The sequence below is a fragment of the Meriones unguiculatus genome, chromosome 8, assembly GCF_030254825.1.
Source record: "Meriones unguiculatus strain TT.TT164.6M chromosome 8, Bangor_MerUng_6.1, whole genome shotgun sequence".
Classification (NCBI taxonomy): Eukaryota; Metazoa; Chordata; class Mammalia; order Rodentia; family Muridae; genus Meriones; species Meriones unguiculatus.
In genome coordinates this window covers 63,516,078-63,532,495 of record NC_083356.1, presented here as the reverse complement: position 1 = coordinate 63,532,495, position 16,418 = coordinate 63,516,078, and the positions used below count along the sequence as shown (strand labels likewise).

Here is a 16,418-nt window from a genome sequence, read left to right as displayed (position 1 = left end):
GCTTTCTCACTTAAAAAACTGGTGTTTCTGGGGAAAATAGCTACTATGAAAAGAACTTAGAAGCCTCTAGAGCTTCCTTGGTTATCTATTATCATAGCTCCAGGGGAATGCCTTCACTAACCCTGGAAGTGTTTCTGTCCAGCCTCTGGGTGGTGCTGGCATCATTGACAGAGCCAAATTACTGAGCAGGCCAAATAGTATCTGCCAATTACTATGGAAGGAAGTTGATTAAACAACGCATGAGCTGGTTTTATCCAAGAGAGAAAACCATGACTTTGGTAAAAACCAACAAAAGTAGTAGAGACAAGATTTATACTTAGATTAATTCAGGAGGAGCCAGAGTCCCTGGGTGACTGTGTGAAAGACAGCATTTTTCTCAAATCAGATTTGTGAGTGAGTGAAGACAGGCAGCGCTGTATTACATCGTCAGAACACAGGTCTGCTTGTGAACCAGGAAGTCCACTCTTACTGGGTTAACACAGAAGACATGGGAGATACTTGGGTACCACTGTAAAGATTGCTTATAAAGAGTGAAATAGCTTCTATCGTTTGAATAGCCTGGAGTATTGGCATCAGAGTAAATCATTCTCTTGGTCACTTATTTCCTGAATGAGGAGACAGATAACCTTTTGTACACTGAGAACACGCTTGACATACTGACCTGGAATCGCTGACTCTGTGAGGTGGAAAGAGATTGCTCACCAATGAAGCTAGCTGTTCAGTAGCTTCCTCTTCTAAAGTATGACTCTAGAGTAAAATATAATGGTTTCCAGGTTGTTTGACTACTATAAACAGCATGGCTTCCGGGGAAGGAATCCTGGTTTCTGGATCTCTAGCCAGTTAAACCTTAAGTGTATCACATAGTATCTCTCATGTCCAGTCCAATATTGGTACACTGTAGGTGCTCAGAACTTACCAAATGTATCAAAGACTTCCTCAGTCAGGAAGTCAGAGCCACTAAGGGTCTCTGCCCCAGTGGTAGATACCACTCAAGGGTCTTAATAAAGAGGGACCCAAAATGCCTAAAATAGCGTGATGACTCTTGAAGCCACCTAGTAAATGATTGATAATTGACTGATCCTGCTGCAGCTGATCCATGGTAAAAGACATGGGAAGGTTGTTTCCTGTTTTCTTCTTCGTCTGATGTCCATCCTCTTTGCCTTTCCGGATGGGGATTGGACATTTTAGTTAGGGTCCTTTCTCTTGCTTAGTTTCTTTAGATGCACAGGTTTTAGTGGGTTTGTCCTATGTTGTATGTCTATATGAGTGAGTATATACCATGTGTGTCTTTTTGCTTCTGGGACAACTCACTCAGGATGATCCTTTCCAGATCCCACCATTTACCTGCAAATTTCATGATTTCCTTATTTTTCATTGCTGAGTAATATTCCATTGTATAGATGTACCACAATTTCTGCATCCATTCTTCAGTTGAGGGGCATCTGGGTTGTTTCCAGCTTCTGGCTATTACAAATAAAGCTGCTACAAACATGGTTGAGCAAATGGATGGACATCAGAAGAAGAAGAAAACAGGAAACAACCTAGGAACCTACCACAGAGGGCCTCTGAAAGCCTCTGCCCTACAGACTATCAATGCAGATGCTGAGCCTGATGGGCAACTGTTGGGCAGAGTGAAGGGAATTTTATGTAAGAACTGGGAAATAGTAAGAGCTGGAGAGGACAGGGTCTCCACAAGGAGAGCAACAGAACCAGAAAATTTGAACACAGGGAACTTCCCAGAGACTCATACTCCAACCAAGGACTATTCATAGAGATAACCCAGAACCCCTGCACAGATATAGCCCAGGGCAGTTCAGAGTCCAATTGGGTTACATAGTAATGGGAAGAGGGACTGCCTCTGACATAATCTGATTGGCCTGCTCTTTGATCACCTCCCCCTGGGGGGGAGCAGCCTTACCAGGCCATAGTAGAGGACAATGCAGCCACTTTTGATGTGAACTGATAGACTAAGATCAGAAAGGAGAGAAGAACCTCCCCTATCAGTGGACTTGGGGAGTGGCATGCATGCAGAGGGAGGAGAGAGGGTGGGATTGGGAGGGACTTATGGGGGGATGCAGAATGAATAAAGTGTAATTGATGAAAAATAAAAAAAAAAGACATGGGAAGGTACAGGAACCTATTACTTTTGTGGAATGCGGTTTGTTATTGTACCTCCAGGATGTTGTAAATATAATCATCACAAAACTAGTGGTTTAGGGGAGTCCCCTTAGCATACAGTCAGACGTTTTGGCATTTATTTCCCCAGTAGGTGTGTTTACAGTTGGAACATTTACATTGATGTGATGGTTAACACTGATTGTTGGTGTGATAGGATCCAGGGTGACCTGGGAGCTATATCTGTGAGCATAGCTGTGAGGGAGTTGCCAGATTGTGTAACTTGAGGTGGGAGAATCCATCCTAACTGTGGGAGGAGCCGTTCCACGAGCCAGGACCCTGGACTAAATAAAAAAGGAGAAATCCATTCTAACTTTGGGAGGAACTGTTCCACGAGCCAGGGCCCAGGACTAAATGATAAGGGAGAAAGCAAGCCAAAAAAATAGCTCTCCTCTCATTCCATTTCCAGATTGAGAATGTAAGGTGACCAGCTGCCTCGTGGGCCTGCTGCAATGCTGTCTATGCCATGATGGGCCACAGTCTTTAAACCGTGAGCCACAATAGCCCCTCCCCTTGTTAACCTGCCTTTGCTGGGTATTTTTGCCATAGCAACTAGAAAGGTAACCAGTACACCTGCTTAAGGGGAATGTACAGGCCTTGGCTTTGCTGGAGTTGCTGTACAGAACTCAGAGACTGGGAAAAAGCCTCCAATAAAGAAAGCCTCCAACAACTGCCAGGCGGTTGTGGCACACGCCGTTAATCCCAGCACTTGAGAGACAGAGGCAGGAGCATCTGTGTGAGTTCAAGGCCAGCCTGGTCTACAGGGTGAGTTCCAGGATAGCCAGGGCTACACAGAGAAACCCTGTCTCAAAACAAAACAAAACAAAACAAAGGCAACAACTGAAATATCTTTAACATTAGCAATTTCTTGTCTGCAAATCAAATATATTGTGATATGAGTATGTGATATTCATATATTGTGATATGAGTATATTTCGTTCTATATTATAGGATAATTTTTAAAATTGTTGTTTTTATTTATGCACATGCGTGAGCATGTATGCAGCTGCCTACAGAAGCCAGAAGAGGGTGTCAGATCCCCTATAGCTGCAATTACAAGCAGTTGTGAACCACTTGACATGTTTTCTGGGAACTCCTCTTTGGAAGAGGAGCAAGTGCTCTTAATCACTGAGCCATTTCAATATAATGTTAATAGCATCTATAGATATATTTTACAACAACATCAATTTAAGAACAGAGATTAGAAAGTCTGTGTTGGTTTGGAGAATGTGGCACCAGTGAACTTAATATTTATCATATAATTTCTGTACAAAAATCTTAATGAGCACTAACTTTTGTGATATCCCTTCTGGAAACAGTAAAAAAAATGTTGAATTTTGTAATGCTGTTTCTAGTTGGCTTCCCATCACAAGACATCATTTAAAGAAAAGTCAACTTCATAAAAAATAATGACACATTCCTTTCTGTGCTCAAATTTCCAACACCTCCATCAAGAAGCATAGGACAGCTGGGGATGTTAGATTTTTTCCAAGTTTTTCTGCAGGTTGCCACAGAGACTCAGTCTCCAAGCAGGTGTTTTTCCTAATCCAAAGAGCAAGAACTATTTGAGAACATCCTCTTTCGTAATTCCTCTGAGAACACACAAAAAATTGCTCTGCTTCCATTACAAGTGCAAGGGATTTGGATTTAGTTTAAACAACAGCTTGTGCAAAACATCTTAGCTCTATTCTTTTATGCTGGGGTGGTAGGTGCTGATGTAATTGAAAGGATGTCTTTGGACTTTCTCAGGGCTCTGACAACAGCCAACTGACGACAAAGCTCCCTCGTTGCACAGAGTTGCCAAGACTATTTTCTTCTCATTCAAAACAATGTGGGGAATGAGAGCTTTTCTGACACACGGCACTAAACAATAACACTTACACCTCCTGCTTGATTGTAAACACGCCATGCCTCCAGTTCAGCTCTCTTGGGAAGTGTTTCCTTTTTTCACTTGATGTTGAACATATACTGTCCCAGAGACTTTTGACAAGTCAATCTTATGCAGCTGGAAATAGGGTTGCAACTTTTCAGTTTGCATATGCATGTGGTTTCCATTAAGCTAGAATGTCTCGTAAGATTTTAATGCCTGCTTTGAAGGTTGTTCGTGCATGAAGCACTTTCTCTAGAGGGCTTCTTCCCGGGATCTCATGTAACACACGGCATTCTTCATCCAGGCACCACTCACTTCTCCTCCCTGCAGAGAAAGGTCCTTTGTAAACAGCCACAGCCCTCTATGGTGCACAGTGCGGACTTGAATACCGTGTCAATACTCCGCTTCTCTCCTAAGCCATGCCGAGCCAGCCAGGTGCTCCTCAGTACAGGTACTAGAAGAGGACTTAAGATGGCGGGGGCGGGGTGGGTGTTATAGGCAGGGTGCAGATTGGTGGCTGAGGGACCACTGTCACCCCCTCTGCAGAAGGTGATTAGAGAATACTGTAAAATTCTCCTGGTCCAAGAATAAAGTCAGATGCCGTGGAACCAAAAACGAGGTTCTGGACTTCGTCCAGTGGTTTCTATGTCCCTTTGGCATCACAAACTCATGTAGTAGTTACCTCCATGGCAGACAGAATTCAGAAAAACCCCATAGACTTGGGTGGTTAAAAACATGACGTCTTTATTTCCACAACCCCAAATTGAAATTTAGTATTTCCTTCCATTAAGATGTGGGTCACAAACCACAGTACTGTGAGGCTGTTGCCAAGACAAGTTGCAATTGTTTTCATTTCATATTGCAGTTGTTAGACTAACTGTACCTCAGAACAGCATTTGTGGGTAGCACCACCTCAGTATTGTGGCAGCTATTGTGCCTGCTGCTAGTATGTATGATTTAATAGCATATTAGCCAAGCATGTATCTTATCGTAATTAAAAAGTTAGTACATTTTATTTTTATTATTTTTTATTTTTGATATTATACTATAATTACTTCATTCCTTCTTCCAACCTCTTCCTGCTCTCTTTCAAACTCATGGCCTCTTTTTTTTAAGTGAAAAGTGTTGGTTTTTGTTTTTTTGTTTTTTTGGTTTTTTTTTTTTTTTTTTGCAACCCAGCATTATTTGTTTTATGCATTTTAAATATCATTCTGGAAAGAGTCCACAGACTTCCAAAAATGTTCATGGCACCAAAAGGGTTAAGGTTTCCTGAAACTATACACAGGGGCTTTAATAATGCAGCAGCTGGGTTTCTAGAGTAAATCATTCCATGCTGGCATCTTTTGAGGCTGAAACAAACTTGACCTTGAAAGCAACATAATCTCATTGCTGCAGGTAGATGGTTCTCATGAGTCCATTTTCCATATTCTGCCATAAAAAGGACCTGTGGATTTTCAAGCACCTCTTTTCATCAGGGAGCCTGTTTTCTCAACTTTATCAACAACATTTTGCCACGAACACTGCTTCTCCTGTTTTTGTTGTTGAAAATCCAGGCTTGGGTATAAGGGCATCGTATACAATCATCTTGTGAATTTAAGGCCCAGGGAGAGAATCAAGGAAAAGAACTATGATAGCAGAGTCAGAACAAGAAAAGTTAAGCACCAAGTGTATACCATTAGAGATGGTGCTTTTAAAAGGCCACATTAACTGGTCCTTTCTATGCTCAATGGAAATGTCACACACCAGTTGACATATTAAAGCCTCTGGGTTACTAGAACCATGAAGTCAGTTAGATGATCAGAAGATTTCTTAATAGATACATGGTACATACAAGCACATCAGACACTGGACAATCCCAGTGGAAGCTGTGATCAAAATAGGTCCATTCATTGAAAGCTAATTAGAAAATAATTGATACAAGCAGTTATTCACTTACCACTGTAGCTAAGGGCTATTTAAAATTTCCAACCATGAGAGTAAAATGTATAACTCAAATTCTGGACCTGGGAACATAAGTAAAAAACAATGTATCCTTTCACTGAACTAAAATCTAACTAGCATATCATCAGCTTCCAGTCCTCACGTATAGAGTTGAGCCAGTCTTCAAATGCTGGTTCTATTCCATATGGCACTGTAAATATGCCTCACTTCTGTTAAATCTGTAAGATTTAGAAACACGTTTATACTTCTAGGCTTCTGTTTGCTTCAGAGCCGGAGGTTTCCTTGAAACCACAAGCTGCAGACGGTGTGCCGGCAGACCTACAGCAATGCACACACAAGAATGGCGAGCACAGTGTGCTGGAGGAATAGAGATAAGAATCCTTGCTAGTCAGTTACCGACTTACTCACGCAAGACCTGGAAAAAATTAGCTATCATTTTAAATCCATGTTTCACTTAACGTAACTTCACATTAATGCATATTTAGCTTCAGGCTATTGTTTTCTTCCCCAGATAATTATTTTAATTAATAATAAAGATCAGAACCAGCTTACAGTACTCCTTAGAAAAAAAGGCCACCCAGCCCCTCCTCTTCACCCCAGGGTTTTCAGACAAGGCCACAGAAAACCAGCACTTTGCAATAACACCCACAGAACAACCACCTACGCACACATGAATGTAAAGGTCCCTCCTCAACTTCTTTGGCATATTGCAGATTCTTTTTCTCTAAACAGGAAGCTGTTGACAGTTTCTCCTTGTGCTTACAGAGTACCAAAAGCCCTTTTTACAACAATAATCACAACTTTTTACTGCTCCCATTGTTGCTAATTATACACCCTGCAAATGAGACAGAAACCAAATTCCAAACTGCTGAAGGCTGATGCAGAATCAGCAACTACAACAAGGAAAAGTTAGCTGCTCCCTGCAAGGCGGTGCTGGAGTTATTAGACCCCGCACAATACGGAAGGAGGATTCCTGGAATTCGAGGGAGCAAATTTGGCTCACGCTGCAAAATGCGAATCTTTAAATAATTTATGTTAGCAAGCATTGCACAAGAAAGGAGATTACATTTTAACCCACTTCATGAAACATTAATCCAAATTTAAGCAAATTCCAGAGACTGCCTGAAATTCGTGACTGGGAGCCTCCTCACATTCTTTGGCTGGGTCCATCAGTAACTGCTCTTGAAGACAAAGTTGTAGGAGGTTCCGAGGGGAGGGAAACCACCTCAGGCTGTGAAAACGCGTAACTCCTGCACATAAAGCGAACTGATTACCTCACGCCGAGGAACTGTGGGGTTCAGTAGTCCATGCTCCTGCAGCTCCAGGGAAGCGGCAGCGGCAGGCAGCGGTAGCAGTGGCAGCAGCAGCCCCGGCAGGGTCCAGCATCCACCAGATTCTCACAAGCCTTTGACTGTGTGGACTCAGCCACAGACTCTGCCTCTGGCTGACGTCAAAGTCCCTGTCACATGGCCAGATAAAAGCCAAGAGAGCATTGGTTGTCGTAGCAACCACAGACTGGCTCTGAAATTATTTCAATAGGTCATTTGTCACTGATGTGTGTGTTCACATGTGCATGTGTGTATACACACAGAGTGCAAAACCATCGTGAACAGAGTCCGATGCAACCTCAACCCCCAAGTTGTGACTCACAAGTGCCTGCAACTTTCATCGTTAAAGCTTGCCTGTCCTTTTTCTAGTTGCCAGAAAATACGAGCTGCAGCTGCGACCTGTGTTCCTGATCTCACAGCATGGAGCCCCTTCCCCCAGTCAAGGAAAGAAACTGAAAACATCCATCGGTGATTTTCTTAGTGAATTAGATCCCACTGTAAACAAACAGAAGGAGAAGCTTTCAAGGGGTACCGATAGAGAACTGCTTCTAAAACTGCATCCGCCTCAGTGTACTGAGAGCATGTTGATGAAGGATGGAACAGTGCAAGGACCCTGGCAGGAAAGATGATCTAGAAAGCAGGTAAGATAAATCCAAGGCACATGCCGCTTAACACTCAACGCAAAAATGATGGCAGAACATTTCCACAATGGCACAGCTTTAAAGTGACCCAGTGATTTTGAGTAAAGGGACCAACCCCATTGCAGGCACCAAGTTCTGCCTCGCACAGTTCTCTGACCCATAACAGACTGAGGGAGGTTCATGTTCAGTGAGTGAATGGCTCCACATCCCACAGACGCCGGGTCCAGTGGAGCCCAGAGCAGAGGAGCCAAGGTCCAGCCCACCTGTCCCCAAATTACAGCTGCATTTCCCTCAGGGCCACTTCAGCTTACCATTAGCTCTGTGGGCATGCTTATGACCCAGTTAATTCTCATTCTTAATTAACAGGAAGCCAATTAAATAAAATTAAATGAAACCCATAGGAAGGAACTACGAGAAACCCATTTAGAAAATGTGGACTCATTCAAAAGACAAGGGAACCAAAAGCCGGGAGAAGAAAGAGCTTATTCTAAAAAGACCTTTATATGCCTGGATTATGGGTTATTAGGACTACAGACAGACACACACACACACAAAAGATATGAGTAGCTCTGGGGCCCACTGGTAAAATTATACTTATGTCGCAGAAACCTCTTTAGTAGAGCCAGAAACTGCTTCTTTTTACAAAACTAATGCCAATCTGCTTGGCCATGGAAGCTTCCCAGTCCACCATTTTCTTTATCATACTTGACTTCCATGCTAGAAGTCAAGATGAGAAGAGAGAAGATGAAATTTTATTAGAAATTACTTTTCTGATACTATTGATTATAACCTGACAAACATAAAGGAAACTATAAAGAAAGATCCTTTAATTTCAGACTGATAGTTGGGAACGTACCTCCTTGTTTGATTGACAGCAGCTGAACCTAGTGTCTATGTAAGTAAGTTTGGATGCCTTATAAGGGGCAGATTTAAACAACAGCTCTCTTTCCCAGATTTGCATTCTATGTATATTTCTGGCTCTCTGTTTGGAAGTGTGGGTCCTAATGACGGGTCTGGGGGAAGAGAAGGCAGAGAACCTGTAGGTGTCCAGGGACCAAGCTCTCCCGACGGCTGTCTCCCAATCCCTGCCCAGGCTCTGAAGCTGTGCTGGCTAGTCAATTGTTTCTCCTTTTTATAGTTTAACTTAGAGAGCAAAACTGCAATGTCACCCTCCACCAGTAGGTGACATCCTCTGAAGCAAGAAATTCTCAGAAACCTCTACATTTCAGGACTTTAAACACTTGAAAACCTGCAAAACCTAGTATATCTTCATCCTGAGTCTTTATCACTTTTGTAATCAAGTGTTGCTGCATACAGACTTAGGTTTAAATTACTGGTAGTAACCAGCAGACCATTATTCACCACTAGAAAAGGGTACAGGAAGACCTGTTTCCCACAGCAAGCACCCATCCCTCTGCCTTCCACAGTCCTCTGCAAACCACATGGGATTGGGATTTTTGCTTACAAAAAAGGAAGCTAGTGGCCTTCTGCAGGGTTAAAACTATAGCATTTATCTCCTTGGGGATCAGACATTTGGCTAATTAATCCAACACAGGCAGCACACAAGTGCCTTCTTCCACAACACTGTATTACAGTGAAGGAATATGTGTCACTTCTTTTTCTGAATGCCAGGTCGTTTTTAAGATGAATGCTCAAGTCATTGATTTTAAAATATGCACTCAAACACAGGTCTCCCTATAATTTTACTTGTCCAAAGTAGAGCAGGCCCATTTATTGTTAGTATGACTGATTTTCCAGGAATACATGGTAAGGGCCACTGAATATCGTTTGCAGGCCTCAACTAGCACGTACTTCGAGCTGTGAGCAGATAATTCTAATCAGCCTTAAACCCCCAGTTTGTAGGCAGGGATGTCACTGTCTCTATCGTCTTAACATTAGTGGGAGGATCTGTACCTATTCTTGGAGCTCTCTGCCTCAGATCTTATCTCTTATGGTTGGACCTTGGGCAAGTCACAAAAATGCCCTAAGCCACACTGCCTACATGGATAAGGTTGCTGTATTACAAGGAAAATAGATAGTGCAGTTCTGACACTCTGCCACAGGGCAGGGGGCTGACTGTGTTTGCCAGTCCTTGTTTATCTGTCCAGCTTTGATGCATGTCTGAAGATCTTCAGGGCAGGGATCTTATTTGTCATGATGCCAGTGGTTAGAACGAAGACACAGCAAGGACTCACTCAGTGAGGAATGACTCATGGATGAGGGAAGGAATGCGGAGAGACAGGAAGACAGAATGCTTTCCCCTTTCTACTGACACAGAAGAGAGAGGCTTTCCCTGGCCATGTACAGCCCCCAAAGGAGGCAGAAGGGAGAACCACGAAGATAAAACTGTTCAGTTCTCACAATCGTCTAACAACGATGGTTCCAAGTAAATCAGTGTTAGCCTAGCCAAGTCAGGTGTAAGTCAGTAACGTGTGCTGACTCACTTTCTGTCTTTGCGGTTGGTGTCTGCTAGTAACAGACTGTGACTGGCACCAAGTGCTCACTGTGTGAATTCTGAATGTATGCTGTCAGGTACTCTGTACCCTAGGAGGAAGTGCGGCTCCTTCCACATTTCACAACTAAGGAAGTCAAGCACATAGTGAGTCACTTGCCTGCCTGGTGCATAGCAGGACCAAGACTGCTAGCTTTTATCCTATACATTAGGGTTGTTTATTTTTAAATCCATTTTTATTTTAAAATGATGTGCATGTGAGTGCTGGTGCAGAGGTCATTGTGTTTGAGTTCTTCTGGACCTGGAGTTACAGCCAACTGTGCAACATGGGTGCTTAGAATTGAACTCCGGTCCTCTGCAAGAGCAGGAAGTGCTCTTAACCATCAAGCCATTTCTCCAGGCCCCAACTTCTATTTATTTATTTGTTTAACTGTTGATGGATTGGTTGATGGTACTGGGATTAAACCCAGGTCCTTCTACCTGCTGCATTGTACTCTACCAAATGAACCAGGCTTCTATTTTAAATTTTTTTAATGAGGGGGATGAAGACAGATTTTGGCATCTGAAAATTGTAAAGTTTTTAGTCTAGCTTTGGTCTAGGAGTAATAGGGCATAGGGAAAAATGAAACAAGAAATATTTGAATAAAAGAAAGTAGGTAAAGTAAAAGAGTAAAAACATTAAAAATAAAATTATACCCAAGTCATTGCAGTCCCTGTGGGATCTCATATGTAGCCACAGTTACGGCTGGTTTCCTAGCATGTGGACTAGCATGTATTCAAACAATATTATAACACATTAAGTTATTTCTTCCAGGTGTAAATTTTAAGTATGAAAGATCTTGTTTCTCAATTATTTAACTTTAGTATGTGCACTTTCTCAGATTTTGTTTTAGAGGAGTTTATTTTTATTTTTTCAAGTGTGTGTGTCTGTATGTGAGTGTGGTGCCCACAGGGCCTGTGCCAGAGTTACTGGTGGTTGTGACACCTTGCACAGGTGCTAGGAACTGAACCTGGGTCCTCTTAGCTACCAAGCTGCCTCTCCAGCCTCAGTCTCACGTGTATATATAGAAGTCCCCATGTTACATATTAAGTATGCCCATGTCCTTGCTTGACTACAGACAAGGAGCTTGGGGGCCTGTTTCTACTGCCCATTGTTTCCATTATAGACCTTGGTTGGCAGATGATTTCTGTGGCTGCTTCGGGAGTTTTGAACTGATTTGGAAATGATGTGTGAAAAATTTCAGGGTCCCTGGATGGCATCTGAATAAAGAGATGGGATTATAATAAAGAGAGAGGTTATGAGCTCTGGAGGGAAATGAAAATAGAGGAATTACTTTAATAAAATTAAGTATTGTGATGATTTGAGGGTGAGCCTTGGCTCTGTAAGGCCTCATTTATCTGTCTTCAGTTAATTTTAGGATTCAATCTTTCATTTATGAGACCTGAAAACTTAAGCTACCCACAACACTCCCATTTATTGGAGGATCTAAAACTTTCATTTTGTCTCCTGAGTCACCAGAACCAGAAAAGCTGCCTCTGTTTTACCCTTTTGTGCTCTCCCTGCTTGTCCTTTCACAGTAGGGCCTCTCAGACCAGCAAAGCCTTGGAAGGAAGGATAGGTCACCTTAGTCTACTTGGGAATGAGCAGAGGCTTGGGGAGGCAGACCGGCCAGACCTGGGGTCCCCTCTCTTTTGTTCTGTTTGTTTGGTTTTTGTATCTCCAGTTTCTGAGAATTTTTAAAGCCCCCACATCACTTAGGAATTCCGATTCCCAGGACTAGGAGATGGCTCAGTGTGTAAACGTGCTCACAGCACACACCCAGCACATAAGCCCTAAAAGAGCTCCATGTGTAACCCAGCATGTGGAGAGAAGGCAGGGAAGGGGGGGTGCTGGGGCTTGCTGGCCACCAGCCTAACTGGAAGTCAGAAAGCCCGAAGGTTCTGCAGGAGACTGTGCCCCAACGGAATAATGCAGCGAGTGACAGAAGATTGCTGCCTTCCTGTGCACACACGGACACCTGCACCTGCACACACTCATGTTCACACACCAATCACACACACAGGCACATGCCCGCACACATATGCATGCATGCTCGTGAGTGCACACACAAACATTATTTAAGGCAGATAATATTGGGATGTCCTCAATGTTACAAGTTAAATAGTTATGTCTTCTCAAAGTTCCTGTGTTGGACTCCTCATGCTAAGGTGAAAAATCTTATGAAGTGAGTATTTTAGAAGCGTATTGAGTCCTGAACATAGAGCCCTTGTGGGTGGGACTAGGGTGCTCCTTCCACCATGTGAGAACGCAGTTACAGTATCCTCTATGAATGAGCTGGCACCTTCATTTTAGACTCCCCAGCCTCTAGAACTATGCAATAATCACTGTTTTTTAAAATATTTATTAATTTATTTTCTATATGTGTGCTCTGTCTTCATGCACACCAGAAGAAGGACTCAGATTCCATTACAGATGGTTGTGAGCCACCATGTGGCCAAACAAAAACAAAAGTCAGGTTCAGTAAATGCTGTACACCCTAAACTGGACAACTACAAAGAAAATGCCACATAGACACTGTGACCACCAAAATAAAGGGGGAAAACACTCCAGTGCTTTCACTACAATACTAAAATCAGTAAGGCAAACAACACATTGAATTTAAAAAGACATGAAGTGTTAACTTCTAAAGATGGCATGATGGCACTAGGGGTGCAGAGGTGTGAGTTTAAGGCCAGCCTGATATAGATAGTGAGCTCTGGGCCAGCCAGGGCTATGTAGTAAGAATCTGTCTCAATTTTTTTCCTCAACAATAATAGAACAATAAACTTTGAAATTACTCATGTAAGAAAATAAGTGCTGATTAAAATATATGTGTATGTTTGTGTGTGTGTCTGTAGAAAATGTCCTTTAAAAAAGAAACTAAGAGGGGCTTCTGTTCCCAAGGTAAGTGAATATTAGAAGGAAGACCACCATTGCAGACCCGTGAGATTGCTCACAACGGTATAAAGAACACGGCAGAGTCCTCGGAGGGCCCAGAGGACTGGTGTGGCTAATTAAACACAAAATGACTAAAATCAGCTAAAATTTTGCAGGAATAAGAACTTTAATGACTCAAGAAGACAAAAGCAAACCAAAACCTCCAAATGGGACCAACTATATCTAATGGGATCATGTCACACTGTAATTAAGACTCTGATACTAAAGCCAAATTAAAACAACATTGAGAAAGAAAAAATTATAAATACAACAAGGACACAAAAAATTGAAGGTGCTATAGAGCTGTGACCCCTTCACCTAAAAGGAAACAATTAAAATGACAGCAAGTTTCTCCTTAGAAATTAAGACAGCGATAAGGAAGTAGCACATTTTTCAGTTGCTGGAAGAAAATAACTCAGTGGAGAATCTTATCTTCAGGAAAAAGATTTTTTTCAGGAATAAAAATGAAATTAAGGGATCTTCAAATGATTAAGAAACTGAAATAATTTGTTACCTACAGGTTTACCACAGCAAAGTGACTTGTTAATAAGAAGAAAAACACAAAAAAAACAAGAAACAAACAAACAGGCACATCAAAAGGGATACTAGAATGTCACAAAGGAAGAAAAAAAAACATGGAAATCAAAATACAGGTAAATGTAATAGACTTCTCTCTACTTTTAAGTTTTGTAAATTATGTTTGACATTGGAAGCAATTAAAGCTGAGCCACCTCTCCAGCCCCAATAATCACCTGTAATTTATAAGCAGTTGGGTTGTTGGTCTGCTGATAATATATATATATATCCACACATACACATACACACACACACACACACACACACACACACAGAGAGAGAGAGAGAGAGAGAGAGAGAGAGAGAGATACAGGGAATGTTTAAGCTAATAAAAAATTAAAGGACATTATGTTTCTGCATGTCATTCAGATTGGTAAGATAAGGACACAGTAAAGTGTAATGAATCACACACATATAAAGTAGGCCTGGAGCCAATAAGAAGGGCTACAGTCAGAGACCTGCTTAAAAACACTCAGTGAATCACAATGAATTCTAGAGAAGTGTTTAGCAACTCACAGAAAGGTCAGAAAACAAAACAAACTATAACCATAGAGAACAGAAAGCAAAAAAGCAAACAGCAAACTTAGTCTTTACTTTAGTAGTCATATTAAATATAAATGGTACAGCTATATAATATAAAAGACAGAAATTAGTTGATTATGCTTTTCAAAAAGTAGTCAGAAATATGCTGTCTATGAGAAACTTGCTTTAAGTACAGTTGCTGGTACATGTTGAAGTTTTACTTACAAAAGATGGAAAAAGATAATTTTGCAACCATTAATTAAAAAAGTAAGAGTGGGTATAAAAGTTTAATAAAGACACATTTAAATCTAATTTGAGTTTAGAGACAAAGATGACTATGACAGAATCATAAGAGTTTCAATCCCCTGAGAAGGCATATGCACAAAGCAATGACATTTACACAGGCATATATATAAAACAAGTGTTTGAACATGGCAACAAATGTAAGTCTTACTTCAGTAAGATCCAGCATTTAAAAATCCTAGCGTAGTAGCTGGAGAAATGTCTCAAGTTATTAAGAGCACTGGCTGTTCTTCTAGAAGACCTGGGTGTGATTTCCAGCGTCCACATAGTGTCTAACAACTGCCTGTAACTCTAGTCCCAAGGAATCTGACACCCTCTTCTGGTGGGCACAGCATTTACTCGGTACACAGACATACATAAAAGCACCCCCCCACACACACACAAAACAATTTAAAAAATTAAGAAATCTTGATGTTGCACAAAAAAACCAAAACAAACAGGACAATCAAAGCTTATGTATTCTGATGATTATAAAAGTTACGTTCAGAAAGAAATGTATTTTCTCAGAAAGCGTCTGTCTAAAGGGTGTGGACTTTAGGGTCAGTAGCCTTCCTCTTCCGATCATTCGGCTGCTGATTTCAGTTATTCTGTTTGGGCAACGTGTTACATGGATATTCCTCTGCTCCCACCCTTATCCCTGAAATTTATGAAGATACTATTTTTCATAGAAAAGAGGAATTCAGATAACCAGAAAGCTGACTTTAAAATAGGATTTTCAGACCACATAGCCTTGCCAAATGTTTTCAGCTTTGAAGATGGGAAAAGGGGCCAGGAAGCAGTAAGGACAGCTCCTAGAATCGAACAGTGAGTGTACGGAAACACAGCTCAAGACCTCAGCTCTGGATCTGTAGACCTGTGACATAAACGGTGGTGCTCCCTGGAGCTGTGGCTTCCCAGGGGTTTGTTACAGCCACTGCAGGAAATGAACACAGGCACATCATGGTGGGGATGATGCCGCGGAAATGAAGGTGATCTTGCCTGCAGGAGCTAGTAGGGAAAGTCTAAGAAAGTGTGACTTGACCTCAGGTTTCAGGGGAGGGGGGTGGCCCTTCCATCTAGGAGCAAAGCCACTCAGAGTTGGTGAGTGCTTTACAGGAGCTTCCCTGAGACAAAGGGCTGCCCGGAAGCCATTAGTGGTTCTGTCACATGAGTCCTCTGATTCTAGAGTGCCCAGCTGTAGCGCAGTAACAATACTTTCAGGAACCGGTTTTCTTGTATCCCAGGTCAAAGGTTATTGTCAAACAGCAAACGGAACAAAACTAAGCTGTGTTTTTTCTGTGTCATTTAATGCCATTTGAAGGTTTGGGTGAGTGTGTTTCTACATGTATATCTGTGCATCACGTGTGTCCCTGGTGCCAGCAGAGGCCAGAAGAGGATGTCAGATCCTCTGGAAGTGGAGTTTTAGGTAGTTGTGAGCCACCAAGTAGCTGTTAGCAACAGAATCCAGGAAAAGCAAGTGCTCTTAACTGCTGAGCCACCTCTTCAGGCTCAAGGCTGTGCCTCTATCATCTCCACACAAGGTCTGACCAACACTGCAGGACAGGAGTTGTGCCCAGAAGGATGGAGTGGTACATATCTGAGCTGTCCCAAGGAATCCTCTTGTCAAGCCTTCCTGGAGGCCATGTCAGTTTTT

At 42.0% G+C, this 16,418-nt stretch overlaps 1 protein-coding gene across 5 annotated transcripts in view; it reads right to left on the bottom strand.

Annotated features, from left to right (window-relative positions):
* The window catches only part of Ncald (neurocalcin delta), a 357,449-nt gene that overhangs the window by 74,051 nt on the left and 266,980 nt on the right, over positions 1–16,418 (bottom strand). The window contains exon 1 of one of the 5 annotated variants that reach the window (XM_060389581.1): positions 7,261–7,442. The exons of the other annotated variants lie outside the window; for them this stretch is intronic. The gene's annotated coding sequence lies outside the window, so the exon portion shown is untranslated. Of the gene's footprint in view, positions 1–7,260; positions 7,443–16,418 lie in introns of those variants that run through there. 5 annotated transcript variants of the gene reach the window in all.